At 34.9% G+C, this 16,236-nt stretch overlaps 1 protein-coding gene across 1 annotated transcript in view; it reads right to left on the bottom strand.

Moving 5' to 3' along the window:
* The window catches only part of LEKR1 (leucine, glutamate and lysine rich 1), a gene marked incomplete at its 5' end in the record, with an annotated part of 183,883 nt that overhangs the window by 143,331 nt on the left and 24,316 nt on the right, over positions 1-16,236 (bottom strand).

The following is a 16,236-nucleotide window of genomic DNA, read 5'->3' on the forward strand; positions in this document are numbered from 1 at the left end:
TAAAAAATGACAGTAAAATTGTTTTAAAGAATTGAGAAAATTTGATTATGGACTGGGAATTAGAGAATACCAAGGAACTGTTGCTAATTTTGGAACGATAATATTGTGATTATGTTTTTAAGAAGTCACATCCCAGTGAAGTAAATAAAGATAAAATAGCACATAGACTAGGAGACTAGAATTTGCCTTAAAATACTTCAGTAAAGAAAAGAAATGATAAAATAAACCTAATAAAATCTTGATAATTTTAAAATCTGTGTAAATGAGTATTTATTTTATCATTTTCTCCTAAAAAATTTAAAACAAAGGACTGAAATGCTGCCTATAAGCTTCTGTGTGTGTGCAAAAAATGTTAAATGACAAGATTTATTCTGGGATGATCAGGTGAGCAAATAGTTATTTTGATAAAATCTCTGGATATTTCCTCTCTACCAGTCATTCTCCCAATCTCTGACAAAGTTCTGAGAATTAAGAGAAGGTACTTGCGCCATTTCAGGGGATATGATGCCATTATTCCAAAAGTCAACTTTCACTTAATTTCTTTATTTTCATTTCACCACCTCCCTTTTACCACTCTCTATCCTTAACTATAGCTAGCACCACTGAGATCAGAGATACAACATCCAGAACTCTTTCAGGGAAAGTTAATTATATGTTTTGAGCAGGTCAGGTGTGAAAGAAGATCTAGAAGCCTAAATGCACCTTTAAAAAATTAAAAATCAGTAGCATTTCTATACAGTAATAATATTCTAGTGGAGAGATAAATTAAGAACACAATCCCATTTACAATAGCCACAGAAAAAGGAAATACCTAGGAATACATCTAATCAAGGAGGTGAAAGATCTCTACAAGGGGAACTACAATACACTGCTGAAAGAAATCAGACAAGACACAAACAAATGAAAAAATATTCCATGCTCACGGATAGAAAAAAATCAATGTTGCTAAAATAGTCATACTGCAAAAAGAAACTTAGATTCAGTGCTATCCCTATCAAACTACCAATGTCATTTTCACAGAAAAGAAAAAAAACTATTTTATTTTATTTTTCAAGATGGCAAACTGGAAGCAGAGTTAGAATTCCTCTTCCACTTGCAAAGTCAAAACAGTGAGTAGAGATTCACACTGTGAACATTTTTCCAAGAAGCAATGCAGGACCTTAACAGGAAAATGGAAGGAAATCACAGGCCCTTTGAAACAGGCTGCAGCCTACACTATGAGCCAGGTGAAAAACTGTAAGTTCTCAGAGTGTGAGGTAGGGGAGACTGCCTCCAGGATATCCACTCATACCAGGGAACCTGTGTAGCCTTAACCCTACACAGCACTGGAACTGATACAGTGAATGCTGGGACATATAAAAGTAAGAGCAGCACAATGAAGAGCCTTGTGCACATTCCCAGTCTAAAGTATAGACCAAGGAAAGCCATGGCTGATTCTATATTAAAGGGGACCTTGTGAAAGTCTGCCAACTAACTCAAACAGTGGTGGCAGGTTGAAGGAAGCTACCAACTGAAATTCACAATACAATCCTCGAGTGGGGATGAACTCCCTAGGCCAGAACCCAGGCGTGAGTGGGAAGTGTGCAGTAGCCACAGGCACAGGAGCTGGGTGCCTGGACTTTGACAGCAGATAGGGAGGGCCTGGGACAGTTTTGAGTTCTGAGCATAGGCTGCCTGGAATTTAACTAGCTACCGTAAGTGAACACTGCAGGTGAGAAACCTGCCTTGCCCAGTGCATGGGAGCTGGGTGAGACATACTGTCACCTGCTACTCCCCACTCCTTAAGCGAACTCTACTGTGCAGCAGAGGCAGCTACACTCCTTCCTGGAATATTACCCCAGTGGCCACAAAACCACTGGAGACTCAGAAGGAGGTGGTTGGGAGAGGGGCACAGGATAAAACACTACATACTGGGTACAATGTACACTACTCAGGTGATAGGTACACTAAAATCTCAGACTTCATTATTATATAATTTATTTATGTAGCCCAAAGCCACTTGTATCTCAAAAGCTATTCAAATAAAAAAATAGTTGAAAGAAATTAAAATGATTATACTCTAGGCTCATGAGAAAATACTCAGTATAAATTGGTACATTTCAGAAAAGCAATTTAACAAAATATATCAATGTATCAAAAAATGAAAAAGAAAAAATATCCTAAAACTCACATTAAATAAAAAAAGAGCCCCAATACCCCAAGCAATTCTAGCAAAAAGAACAAAGCCAAAGGAATCACATTATCTGACTTCAAACTATACCATAAGGCTACAGTAACTAAAACAGCATAGTATTGGTATGAAAACAGACACATAGACCAATGGAACAGAATAGACAACCCAGAAATAAAGCCACACACCTACAATCATCTGATCTTTGACAAAGTCGACAAAAACAAGCAATGGGGAAAGAACTCCCTACTAATAAATAGTGCTGAGATAACTGGCTAGCCATATGCAGAAGAAAGAAACTGGACCCCTACCTCTCACCATATACAAAAATTAACTCAAGATGGATTAAAGATTTAAATGTAAGATCTCAAGCTATAAAAATTCTAGAAAAAAAAAAAAACTAGGAAATAGCCTTCTCAACATCAGCTTTGCCAAAGAATTTACAGCTAACTCTTCAAAGCAACTGAAACAAAAACAAAAATTGACAAATGGGACCTAATTAAACTAAAGAGCTTCTGCACAGCAAAAGAAACTACAGAGTAAACAGACAGCATACAGAATGGGAGAAAACACTCACAAACTATGCATCCAACAAATCTAATATCCAGAATCTATAAGGGATTTAAACAATTCAATAAGAAAAATACAAACAACCCCTTTAGAAAGTGGACAAAGGACATAAACAAATATTTCTCAAAAGCATACGTACAAGCGGCCAACAAACATATGAAAAAATGCTTAACATCTCTAGTCATTAGAGGAATGGAAACCAAAACCACAATAAGATACCATCTCACACCAGTCAGAATGGCTATTATTAAAAAGTCAAAAAATAATAGATGCTGGGATGGGCTGCAGAGAAAAGGGAATGCTTGTACACTGTTGGTGGGAATGTAAATTAGTTCAGCCACTGTGGAAAGCAGTTTGGAGATTTCTCAAAGAACTTAGAACAGAACTAGTATTCAACCCAGCAACCACATTAGTGGGTATATACCCAAAGGAAAATAAATTGTTTTACCAAAAGGACATGTTCATCACAGCACTAATTCACAATAGCAAAGATACAGAAGCAACCTAGATGCTCATCAACAATGGACTGGATAAAGAAATGTAGCACACATATGCTATGGAATACTATGTAGCCATAAGAAAGAATGAAGTCATGTCCTTTGCAGCAACATGGATGCAGCTGGAGTCCATTATCATTTTTCCTCCCAACTTTTATTTTAGATTCAGGGCATATAGGTGCAGGTTTGTCAAAATCCTAGAAAAAAATCCTAGGAAAAAAAAACTAGGAAATAGCCTTCTCAACATCAGTTTTGCCAAAGAATTTATAGCTAACTCTTCAAAGCAACTGAAACAAAAACAAAAATTGACAAATGGGACCTAATTAAACTAAAGAGCTTCTGCACAGCAAAAGAAACTATCAACAGAGTAAACAGACAGCATAGAACATGGGTGATGCGATGTTTTGGGTACAAATGATCCCATTATTCAGGTGCTGACCACAGTACCCAACAGTTAGTTTTTCAACCCAACCCCTAGTAATCAGTCCCTCCATGATTCAATTATCTCCCACAGTATCTATTGTTATGGAAACCATTATCCTAAGCAAATTAATACAGGATATGAAAATCAAATACCACATGTTCTCACCTATAAGTGGGAGCTAAAGATTAAATATGCATGGGACAACAGCCACTGGGGACTGCTAGAGAACGGAGGGAAGGAGAGCAGTATGGGCTAACAAACTATTAGGTACTATGCTCCCTACCTGGGTGACAGAATTATTCATACCCCAAAGCTTAGCATCACGCAATATAACCAAGTAACAAGCCTGCACATGTACCCCCTGAATCTAAAATAGTAATAACAATAAAACCTCTGCCTAATTGGGAAAAGAATAGATTTTTAAGGAATCCTCTTTTTTCATCCCCACTTAATACCTTGGCAAGGACTTCTCTTATTATGCTAAAAGAAAGGAGTCAACCAAACATTGTTTTCAGAGTTCACATCTTTAAAAACTTGACACAGGAATGTAGAAAATAAAGACTTATAAAAGTATAGTCCAGACAGATGCTTTTAAAATAACATACATATGTTAGTGTTAAAATTAGCAAAAGCATTAAGTGGAACAAAGAAATTTTCATCTTTATAAAAGCCCAATGCACCAAGAAAACAACACAGCTCCAAAATATATAAAGAAAATCTGTTAAAATCCAGTGAAAACCAATTACTAATCATAATGGGATGTATTTATACTTTTCTCACAGAAATGGAAAGGATCACAATAACATAAAAATAGGTAAAGACATTGAAGTTTTTTTTTTTCTGTTTTTTTTTGGTTTGTTTGTTTGAGACATCAACTCTCACTCTGTTGCCTCGCCCAGGCTGGAGTGCAGTGGCGCGACCTCGGCTCATTGCAGCCTCCACTTCCCAGGTTCAAATGATTCTCCTGCCTCAGCCTCCCAAGTAGCTGGGATTACAGGTACATGTCACCATGCCCAGCTAATTTTTTGTATTTTTAGTAGAGATGGGGTTTCACCATGTTAGCCAGGATTGTCTCCATCTCCTGACCTCATGATCAGCCCTCCTTGGCCTCCCAAAGTACTGGGATTACAGGCATGAACCACTGCGCCCGGCCTGAAGATTTAAATAACCAGATTAACAAACTTGATGTATGGATATATTTAATAGTTGAGATTTTATATCTAGTAATCATTTTTCCTCACCACATCATATAATCAAAAAAATTGACCATGTAATTAGCCACAGCTGAAATCTTAAGATACTCTTAAAAAGAAAAAAAAGAAACCAACATATACCTGCATTCATTGCTCACAATAAAATTATATGAAAAATTAACAACAAAGAGCAGTAAAAAAATCTGTATACATGAAAATGTAAACATACATCTAATAATCCTTGGGCCAAAGAGAAAATAAAAATGGAAATTATAAGCTATTTAGAAATAAAGGATAATGGAAGCACTACATATAAAAGTACTTTATTAGTCCATTTTTCTAATTAGTCCATTTTCTAATCTAACACTGCTGATAAAGACATACTCAAGACTGGGTAATTTGTAAAAGAAAGAGGTTTAATTGACTCACAGATCCACATGGCTGTGGAGGCCTCACAATCATAGTGGAAGATGAAGGCAGAGAAAAGGGATGTCTTACATGGTGGCTGGCAGAGAGAATAAGAACCATGTGAAAGAGCTTTTCCCCTTATAAAACTATCAGCTCTCATGAGACTTATTCACTACCATAAGAACAGTATGGGGGAACCGTCCCCATGATTCATAATTCAATTATCTCCCACTGGGTCCCTCCCACAACATGTGGGAATTAAGGGAGCTACAATTCAAGATGAGGGGACACCCAGCCAAACCATATCAAGCATCAAGAGGAAAATGTATAGCCTTAAATTCATTTATTAAGGAACAAATAATGAATATTCTTAGTGTTATGACCCAAGAGAAGGGTACAAATGACAAAAACAATGAATGCTCAGAAGCAAAGTAACAATGAACATACCCAATCCCCAGATGCTGGTTTCTAAATATCATTCTCCAATTAAAGAAATCAGGGCATTTTAGAAAACTGTTGATTCCAGTGCTAAGGCAGGAAAACTTCAAGATAAGCCTAGAACATTTTGTGATGCCAGAAAGCAAAGAAGAACTCAACAGAGGACAGAGGCAGGTTAAAAGGGCACAAGTTGACCTAAGGAAGCTACTAATGTCCAAAACAAGAACAATCAAGCAATAAAATAATGGTAGTATTGGATTATAACCCACAAAACTAAAGTAAATGAGTCCACACTGATATAAATAAATAACTGAATGAAAAATGAGTAATAAAAGACAGCTCTTTCTCACAGAAAATTTCCAATTAATAAATGTAGAAGGAAAGAGGGAATGAGAAAATCACCATTAAAACTGTACAGTAAAAGCCACTGCAGGCAAATTCTATTGACAGTTACTGAAAAAAACAGGTCAAAGGTTGAGAAGAAACAGAATATTTGGATAGTCTCAAAATATCTACCATAAGATATTTATTAATTACAAAGGGAAAAATAATAACTATACAGTGGAAGAACCTAGCAAATACCAGTTTAGCCAAGGGAGTAAGGTTAACTTCACCAGTAATAAGATACTGACATCATGATATACATCCTGATATGATGCACTGAGAAGGGCACATCATTTTTGCAGTATTCTTGCCAAAAATGAATAATCTTATTATAATAATTAGTAAACATCAGACAAACCCCAATTAAGGGATATTCTACAAAATAAATGACCAGTATTCTTCAAAAGCCTCAACACCATGAAAGACAAAGAAAGACTGAGGAACTGTCGCAGGTAAAAGAAGTCTAAGAAGAAGATATGAACTCTAACTGCAGTGTGGAATTCCAGATAGGATTCTGGACTGGAAAAAAAAGATATTATTGAAAAATTGATAAAACCAAAATAAAGTCTGTAGATTAGTTAACAGTATAACAATGTTAATTTCTTAGTTTTTTATAATTGTACCCCAGTTATGCAAAGTGCTAACATTGTGGAAAGTTGTGTATCTGAAAACTATCTGTACTATTTTTGGAACTTTGTATAAATCTAAACTTATTTTTTTAAAGGAATGATTTGAGCACGTACAATGAGTAATCTATATGAGTCAAATGTATCTCTAGTGCAAATTATGGTATAAAAGAATGGGTACATTTTAAATTTTGGAGTTATGAAATATTAATAGCAAAAAAGGAAACAGTCTTTATGGTCAGTATATGCCAAAAATGGTCAGTATTAGAGGAACAGTTAAATAACCTATGGTCCTATGGAATACTATACAAAAAATAAATATATAATAAAGTAGATTTGTATGTCCTAGCATGGAAAGAAAGCCAAGATTTATCAATGGGGAAAAAATGCAAGCTGTAACTTACAGATCAATAAATATGACATGAAACCATATATTTTTATGATAGTTCTATATGTACATATATGTATTTAAAACTTTAGAAAAAGAATGGAAATGATCTTCATCCATGTTAAAGCAGGGTGATCTCTACAGAGAGAATCAGGATTGAGAAGGCTGGTCATGGGAACTTTAGCTTTCTTTCCTATTGTATTTAGATTATTTAAAATGAAGATGTATCTATGTGTTACTTAAAGATCTAAAAAGATTGTTTTAAAAGTCCAGACAGTCTCATTACATGTGTGTAAAATATCTCAGGTTTATAAATGGAAAAAATGCAAAATAGTTGATATTTAAGCTTATATCGTACACTGCTAAATTATAAGATTAAACATATGTATTAAACATTCCTTAATAGAAGCCCATTCCAGCTATTAACATTCACTCAGAAAAGAATTCTCTGTTTTATAAAATGTTTTCTCTTTATACTTTCAAAAAGCATGCACACTGAAACACTTTCCAAGGTCACTTCTTTAATATATATTTATCCAAATGAATGTCACATACAAATAGCTTCTCAAGCCATCTAACTAAACTCCCTGAGACGTGTGGTCACATTAGTTCACTCTGACTTGGCTATACTAGTCTACATTTCTTCTTTCATATCAAAATGATATGGTTAAAAATGACATTACTGGAAAAGCACAAATGTTTACTTTTACCATACACATCAACTTTATGAAATAATTCATGAAATACTACAATACAGTATGTACTGTGCTAGCACACAGTTTTCTCTAACAGTCATAATTCGGCACAGAATGTGAACACTACGTTGATGTAAGGACATAATGTTGTCTAGTCAGAGGGTGTTCCTGAAAATAGTGGGTACTAACAGCATGTTCTAGTGGAGAGAGTCCTGTACTGGGAGTTAGATGACTTGTATTATAATCCTCTTGCCAATGCAACCACAAGAACAAGTACATTTATTATCGTTAAGTATTTCTCAGTTTTTCTTAGTTAACATAATTAAAATGGGGCATGTGAGAATCACTGAGTTGTAAAACAAATTAGAGAAAGATATTATAGTCCCTTCTTAATTATTTCCATTTGGATTAATATTACTCATAATGAAAATATTCTAAAGGGAAATACTTTTAAAATTCACTTTTAACTTCCCTCCACTCTATAATGAAACACTTTAGAAAACACAAGAAAGCGGGCCACATCATTGAGGATTTTGCCACCTGTTATCTGCACTCTTTTTTGTCAAGCTCCTGGTTCTAAAGATTAATTTATTTGTAGTCTTTCCCTCAAACTGACTTTGCAGCAATCAAAGATGACAGGTGGAAGTTCCGGGTCTGAAAAGTGAAGTGGGGATTCTCAGGATTACATCCTACTAAGGTGGGACAGGCAAAGGTATCCAAATATCAAGGAGAAAATTAGAACTGTGACGAAGAAATCAATCAAAACCAAGTAGTACTTCAGGAGTTCTTGGGAAACAGAGTTCAGAAATTGACATACAATTGCCAATTATGAGAAGTGGCTTCTATACCTGCTCCTTTGAAATTAACCACTACCTGAATCCATTCAGAAAATTAAACTGCCTTTTAAGGAAGCAGGGAATGGGGGGATGCAGCTATTACAGATAGATAAATAATTTAATATTTAATACAACCAGAAAGAACTCTTATATTGCAGAGAACTCATGAGCACCTTGTGAAATTCTTCAGGCAAAATCTAAATCACTGTACCCATTCTCAGGAGCTATGGCAACTTCAAAAATGTCAACAAGAGAATGCACAAGACCAGAAATGTCACTAACACACAAGAGTATGGAACAGTAGCAATATTTAAAACCAAATTATTTGAGAATACAATTACTTAATTTCCTCTTCAGTGGTATTATACTGCTTCTGTTTAGAAAATTAACATGACACCCATTTATGTCTTCCTATGAATTCTAATTTAGTTACTCAAATATATCCTTCTGTTAAGATAGCCTTAATTTTATACTGAAGAGTCATTATCCTGTATAATATCAATGTACTTTTAGTACATCAGTACACTGATAACAAATTTACTCCTTTATAACTTGACTCCTTCTTAAGGGTGCTTGCCCTACTGAGTTAAGGATCATAAATATTTACCTTTGCTAACAGGTAAGGGATTCAATATTCCGACAACATTATCTTCTAAAGCTATTGGTTTGACTTTGATACCACACATTCATATTTATTCCCTCACCCCTCTATCTCTCTCTCCCCACCTCTCCCAAAAAGGCAGGAAACAAGTACCTGCATTAGACTGACTCAACATAGATTTTTAAATTAACCTCATTTAATTAAACTAATTTGAGCTCTATTTGATCTTTGATTCTTCATTTATTTTCCTGTTTCTTCAATATTTAGATAGTCTATTAAAATAATAGATCTTTCTTTGACTGAATATGGTACTCAAGTTTTACTGGTGCAGAAACAGAAGTTAAAAATCTTAACCCTGACTTAATTTAAAACACACACACACACACACACACACAGGTTGGGCACAGTGGCTCATGCCTATAATTGTAGCACTTTGGGAGGACAGGGAGGAGGAGTGCATATATTTATATATGCATGCTATATGATAGATCTTGTCTCATATATATATAGCAAATATAGCTGGGTGCAGTGTGACGTGTCTGTAGTCCAGTTCCTCCAGAGGTTGAGACACCAGTATTGCTCGAGCCCAGGTGTTCAAGACTGCAGTAAGCTATGATCATGCCATTGCACTCCAGCCTGGGACTAAATATGAGTGACACAGTGTGAGACCCTGTCTCTAAAACAAAATAAAATATTTTAAAAGTAAAAAAAAAAAAAAAAAAAAAAAAAAAAAACAACCACATGATTCTGTATTGCAGAGCTGATACATAATTTCACAAAAGGAGGCAAAAGGGTTTAGTGTATTTTCTTGAGGATAAGGAGATAGAAGATAGTTTTCAGAAAACTAAAATCTCCATCATATTAAAGCGTTCTTAATAAAATCATGTTGTTTATATAAAACATTGTCTTAAATACTGCTACCATCATTTTAAAGTATCCTTAATAAAATCACATTATTTATTCTTTAGTGCAAGAATGTTTCTTACTTCCCTTTTTGCTCTCTCCCAGCTCTGGTAACAATGCCCAGTAGGTACTGGTAAATATTCTTCTATTTATTAATTCTAAAGGATAGAAAAGCATATAAAATCCTTGGATAGTCTTTGTCATGTAGTGGGTAATCACTGTTTGGCCACCCAATATAATTACCTTTCTTTGGGGAATTAACCCTTTATTCAAGGAACTGTTTCTTTCCACTCACTCTTCTAGCTTCAAACAATAATAAGACTGCCACAGAAGTTTCCATGTTCTATGACCCAACCCAACTGGCTAAGTGGATAAAACATCTCCCCAACACGGAGTCAATCAGAGTTCTTCTGTAGAATTCTTTCCTTGGGACTAGAGAAAACAATAGGCAATCCCTTTCAGGTAGCAGTAGATGTAAGAAGTAAAACTTAGGAACTGTGGACAACCACTTTTCCTTCTATGAGAAAGTTGATTTGCAGTTTAAGAGAATAAAGCCGACCCACTAGAGAAGCAGAGATGAAATACAAAAGGAAAATCTTAAGGGTAGTAATGTCCTTTGTTAAGGTTATTCGTAAGGTCTAACTACATAGGCCCTTCCCAGAGTTCAATTTTTCCTTAAAACCTATCATCCATTAAACACTTTTTGCCTAAGCTAGTTCAAGCTAAATTTTAGTCACTTACAACCAAGAGTCGTAACTAATAGTGTATGGCCCAGGATCTATCATATAACAACCTTAAAATTAACTTACAAGAAGTTGGTTTGAAGACTGGATGCTTCTACCGATCCTTAAGAATGGGAAGTATACAGTTAAATAAGCAAATAAAAATAAATATGTAATTAAGGGGAAATAATTATTCTAAGTAAAAAACAAAAAATCACTAAAAGTCAGAGAAATGGAAATTAAAACAATATTTTAATCTAACAAATTAACAAAGATATATCAAAAGTGAGTATAACCAATATTGTCAAATTACAATGGAAAGGTACTTTCTAACATCATTTGTGGGAATATTCGTTTTTATAGACTATTTGAAGCATAAAAATGCTCAAATTCTTTAACCCAGGAATTCTACTGCTGGGAATCTAGCCTAAAGAAATAGATCTAAATATAGAAAACATTTTTGTTTGCTTTGGTTTTGAAGAAAGCTAATCACTGCAATAATTTGCAGTGGCAAAAAAACCTCAGAGTAATACAAATGGTTCAGTGAGAAAATTATTTACTCAATATAATATTTGTCATTAAAATAATGTTTCCAGTAGGTATAAAATAACAAAATGCTTACATTATGGTGCTAATTTTAAAATCAGGATCTTAAACTGTATAATTAAATGTTCTTAAAACTATATATATTATAAAAATAACTCAAGCATTTCTCTATGAAAGCTTTTATAATATAAGCTAGATAGTATTCAGTAGGTTAACAGGAAACATGATTTGTATTCTGAGGAATGCTATTAGTGAAAGGTGATTTCTACCAGGAACTAGCACCTTAAGTGAAGGAAAAAAGTTGTTCTCCAAATACAGGAACACATAGCTACTCCATTTAAAAAGTTGGCCTTGCCTCCTTTCTTTACTGTTGGTGGTTATGAAATGTAAAACAATTTCTAGAAACCCAATTTTAGTAGTCTTACATGATGTCCAGGATGCCTTCAGTGATCTTTAGATATGTTTGTCCCTCAGCTAAATCTGTTTATTATTTTTACCCTGAATAATAAAATGTCTATAAAAGATTAAAAATTTTATTAAAATTATTACAGAAAACATATTTTAATTGTGAAACTCAGCTTTTAAATATTTTTCTCACTGAAATACACTTTTAAAAAGATAATTTCTGACATTCACTGGGCAATATAATGAACCCATTTTAAAAGAAGAGACTGACTCCTAAAACTTAATATAAGTTATTTTATGAAGTGATATTAAGGGTAGTCTTCTTCATCTATTTCTATTTTCCAAGTATTCCATGATGTGCACAGTGAAAACAAGATTTATTTTTTTTTAAAGAATAGGTAATAGATCAGTAAATCAATAATAAATTCAGGCTTGAAACTATGAAAAGAGTGAGAGCACTTGAAACAATACAAAACTCATTTATTAATGCACCCCAAAATATCACTAGATTACATTTGTTGTTTTAAACCCTGATCTATACTTCTGTTTTTCTTTGAAAACATTCAAGAAAATTATATGTGAGCTTCTGGAAATAAGGCAGAGAACTATAAGAAAAGAATCATTGGTCGGGTGTGGTGGCTCACACCTGTAATCCCAGCACTTTGGGAGGCCAAGGCGTGTCGATCACAAGGTCTGGAGTTCAAGACCAGGCTGGCCAACATAGTGAAACCCCGTCTCTACTAAAAACACAAAAATTAGCCGGGTGTGGTGGCTGGCGCCTGTAGTCCCAGCTACTTGGGAGGTTGAGGTAGGAGAATCACTTGAACCCGGGAGGCAGAGGTTGCAGTGAGCTAAGACCACGTCACTGCACTCCAGCCTGGGTGACAGAGTGAGACTCCATCTCAAAAATAAATAAATAAATAAAATAAAAAATTTTAAAAAAGGATCATTAATATTTGAGATTTTCTATTCTTCCATTTTTGGATTTGAAGCAACAGTAACTGGTTCAATAAGAGAAAAAGAGAATATGCAACACCTCTGGATTACTATTTTCATTCTCTGATAAAATTAATTGCACTAGAGAGAAAAGGAAAACTAAAATCATTCACTCAAAAATACGAATTACAAGCCCACTATGTACATGATACAATACCTGGCATAATTAAGCATTTGAGGAAAAAGGAATGGCACCTGTTCTCAAGAGGCTCATGGTTAGGTATGAAGAGTATAAAAGATAAGACAGTTATATTGTGATAAATATGGTAAAGGAGGCAACCAAGAGAGGCAAGTACCCAGCTGCTTCTTTGTGTGTCCTGGAAAGTATGAAGAACCTTCCAATTAGAGAATATGCTTGCATCACAAGTACTGTTGAAAGCAGGCAAGAAGAAAAGGAAGGAAAAAAAAAGAATGAACTTGTTTGCACTAATGAAGGAAAGAAAAGAAAATTTGTTAGAAAGACTTTTATTTTCTTCTCAAAATATTTAATAATCAAGCTAGGCACAGTGGATCGTACCTTTAATTCCAGCTACTGGGGATGGGGAGGCTGCAGTGGGACAACCACTTTAGGAGAGGAGTTTAAGACCAGGCTGGGCAATACAGCAAGATCCCATCTCTTTAAAAAAATTTAATCGTTCAAAAAATTAAAAAGTAACCAAAAAAGGTGTGAGTTATTATGGCTACTTCCAAAACAAAGATCATTCAAAAAGTTTCATTAATAATGCCCAATTAAAGATTTATAAATGCTGAATCATTTAACAAGATATTATATGCTCTTCATTTCACCATTAAAAAATAAAAACACACAAAAAACTGTAGTAGCATTTATTCAAAATTCAAATTACTGTCTGCCATACTCTGAGGAAAATTCTCTTCAACTGTAAGTGATCAAATCACATAACAATATAATAAGCCAAATAATCTAGCAAACAATTAGGAAACATATTTCACTTTTGGCCAGTTTTTCTGTTACCAATGTTTCACTAAATATTTTCTAACTCAAGTCCTATATCCTTGCATTGAAAGTTTCTTGCCTACTGGTAATACCATTAGGAAATGTAATGTGATTTTTTTTTTTTTTTTAGATCATCAAATAATAGCACTGTGATCTCAAGTTAATTTTAAGTGGATAGTTATGAGATTCACAAAAACCACCTTAGTTATAAGACTGGCTAGAAGCATCACTACACTAGTTGCTTTGCAAAGGATTCTGTGATAAAAATAACTTAGAGCTGAGTTGGTATGAAGATTTGCCTAGGTTACACGATGTGCAGTTTGATATTTGCCTAATTTAGAAGTCACAAACTGGTCTTTGAACATGTTTTATCTGTCTTGCAGAGTGTTGTTTTTTACAAGCACAAACATTTAAACTTGGAAAGATTTTAGGTAAGAACCTAGATTCCCCACCTCTCTAAAAGTCAAGTGATTCAAAAACAATGGACCCACATTCCTCCCACAAAACCAGTCTCCTGGAGCAGCTGCTATCTTTAATGAGTATGTATTTTTTGGTTTAGTATAGTCCCCCCGTCTGTTTTACTCATTTATTCTAGATAACTCCTAGGCATTTGAGTTTGCCACACTACCTAATTCAAAAATTTGCTACGTGGATTTTAGAACTTTTATAATCCTTTAAAGCCCATCTGAATGAGCCTTTAGCGATCCAAATATTTTTCTCTGCAAATTACAAAGGGTAGCTGCCTGCCATTTACTTAAGGAATTCTTTAGAATAAATAAATTCTATTTTTATTTGCACACTTAAATACACACACACATGCACATATATATGTACACATATATGTAAATATATATACATATGTGTATGTATATATATACACACACATATATATGTGTATGAATACAGATAGAGATAGGAACAGAGAATGGTGAAAACCATAGGGGAAAGTTTGAATTTGTACTGACAATTACCAAGATATGAAAATCTGAAAGCAAGAAGAAACCATGACTGCTCCAAAATTATAATGGTTCCTTAGTTAAGGAATAAATTAGTTGATGTCTACCCCACTGACAGCAACCTGTCTTTCATACAGCTGGCAAGAATAGCTCTTTTTTGTCTCCTTCCCCATTAAACAACAAAACAACAGCAACAGCAACGGCAGCAACAAGAGATTCAGCATCAACTATGCGAAAGGCTCTATGCAACATATTTTACAGATGGTTTTTCATTTAAATCTTTTGGGGAATCCTAGCTCAAGCTTCTCAATTTCCTTTTGGTTCGGATAAAATAATTTCATCCTGTTTTTTTTGTTTGTTTTGTTTTAGCAGTTTCTTTGCCATAGCAAATACTTTACAAACTTTTTTTTTTTTTTTTTTTTTGAGATGGAGTCTGGCTCTGTCGCCCAGGCTGGAGTGCAGTGGCGGGATCTCAGCTCACTGCAAGCTCCGCCTCCCAGGTTCACGCCATTCTCCTGCCTCCGCCTCCCAAGTAGCTGGGACTACAGGCGCCCGCCTCGTCGCCCGGCTAGTTTTTTGTATTCTTTAGTAGAGACGGGGTTTCACCATATTAGCCAGGATGGTCTCGATCTCCTGACCTTGTGATCCGCCCGTCTCGGCCTCCCAAAGTGCTGGGATTACAGGCTTGAGCCACCGCGCCCGGCCTAACCCCATATTTTAGTGTGGTCAAAGTGTATTCTACACTAAGCTCCCCATCACATCCCAAAATGGTTTCACAGTAAACTAAGATTGGAAATAATAATCTTGGGTTTTTTTTTTCCTGTAATGCTTCTAAGAGCTTTTATTATGCACCTTAGTCCATCTGGGCGCTGTAACAAAATAGCATAGATTGGATGGTTTATAAACAACAGAAATTTCTCACAGTTCCAGAGACTGAGAAGTCCAATATCAAGGTGCCCGCAGGTCTGGTGTCTGTTGAGGGCCTGCTTCCTGGTTCACAGATGGTCTTTTCTCACTATAACCTCACATGGCAAGGGCTCTCTCTGGGAATTCTTTAATAAATGCATTTGAGGACTAAGCTCTGATTTTTTTTTTTTTTCATCTTGCCCAAATTCGTATCTAAGGGTTTTGAGGAGTCATGCCCTACAAACCATAAATTCTCATCAGATGGGTTTTATTTAACCCTATATGCTGTAACTTATTTTCCAAACCTACTCTGGCATAACGTTTCTAGAGGAGGAAAAAATCAAAATATTTTACCCCAAAACATGTTTATTTGCATAACTTGAAATGGCCCTGCAAAGCTGTCCTTTGTGGGGGAAAATTTGCATCTGTAAAGAATCTCTATTAACATAGCTAGATCTTTTTCTTCCAAGTCTTCATAATCCTAAAGAGATTATCTAAGAGTCTGGCACTTTCTAAAGATCTGAATAGTAAACATTTGTCATCTATTGTCTCTAAGGGCAGTCACTATAAGACTTCAAAGGAACCCTGGTCTCCACAATTTTTTTTTTTTTTTTTTT

The sequence above is a fragment of the Rhinopithecus bieti genome, unplaced genomic scaffold (genome assembly GCF_001698545.2).
Source record: "Rhinopithecus bieti isolate Rb0 unplaced genomic scaffold, ASM169854v2 scaffold_30479, whole genome shotgun sequence".
Lineage (NCBI taxonomy): Eukaryota > Metazoa > Chordata > Mammalia > Primates > Cercopithecidae > Rhinopithecus > Rhinopithecus bieti.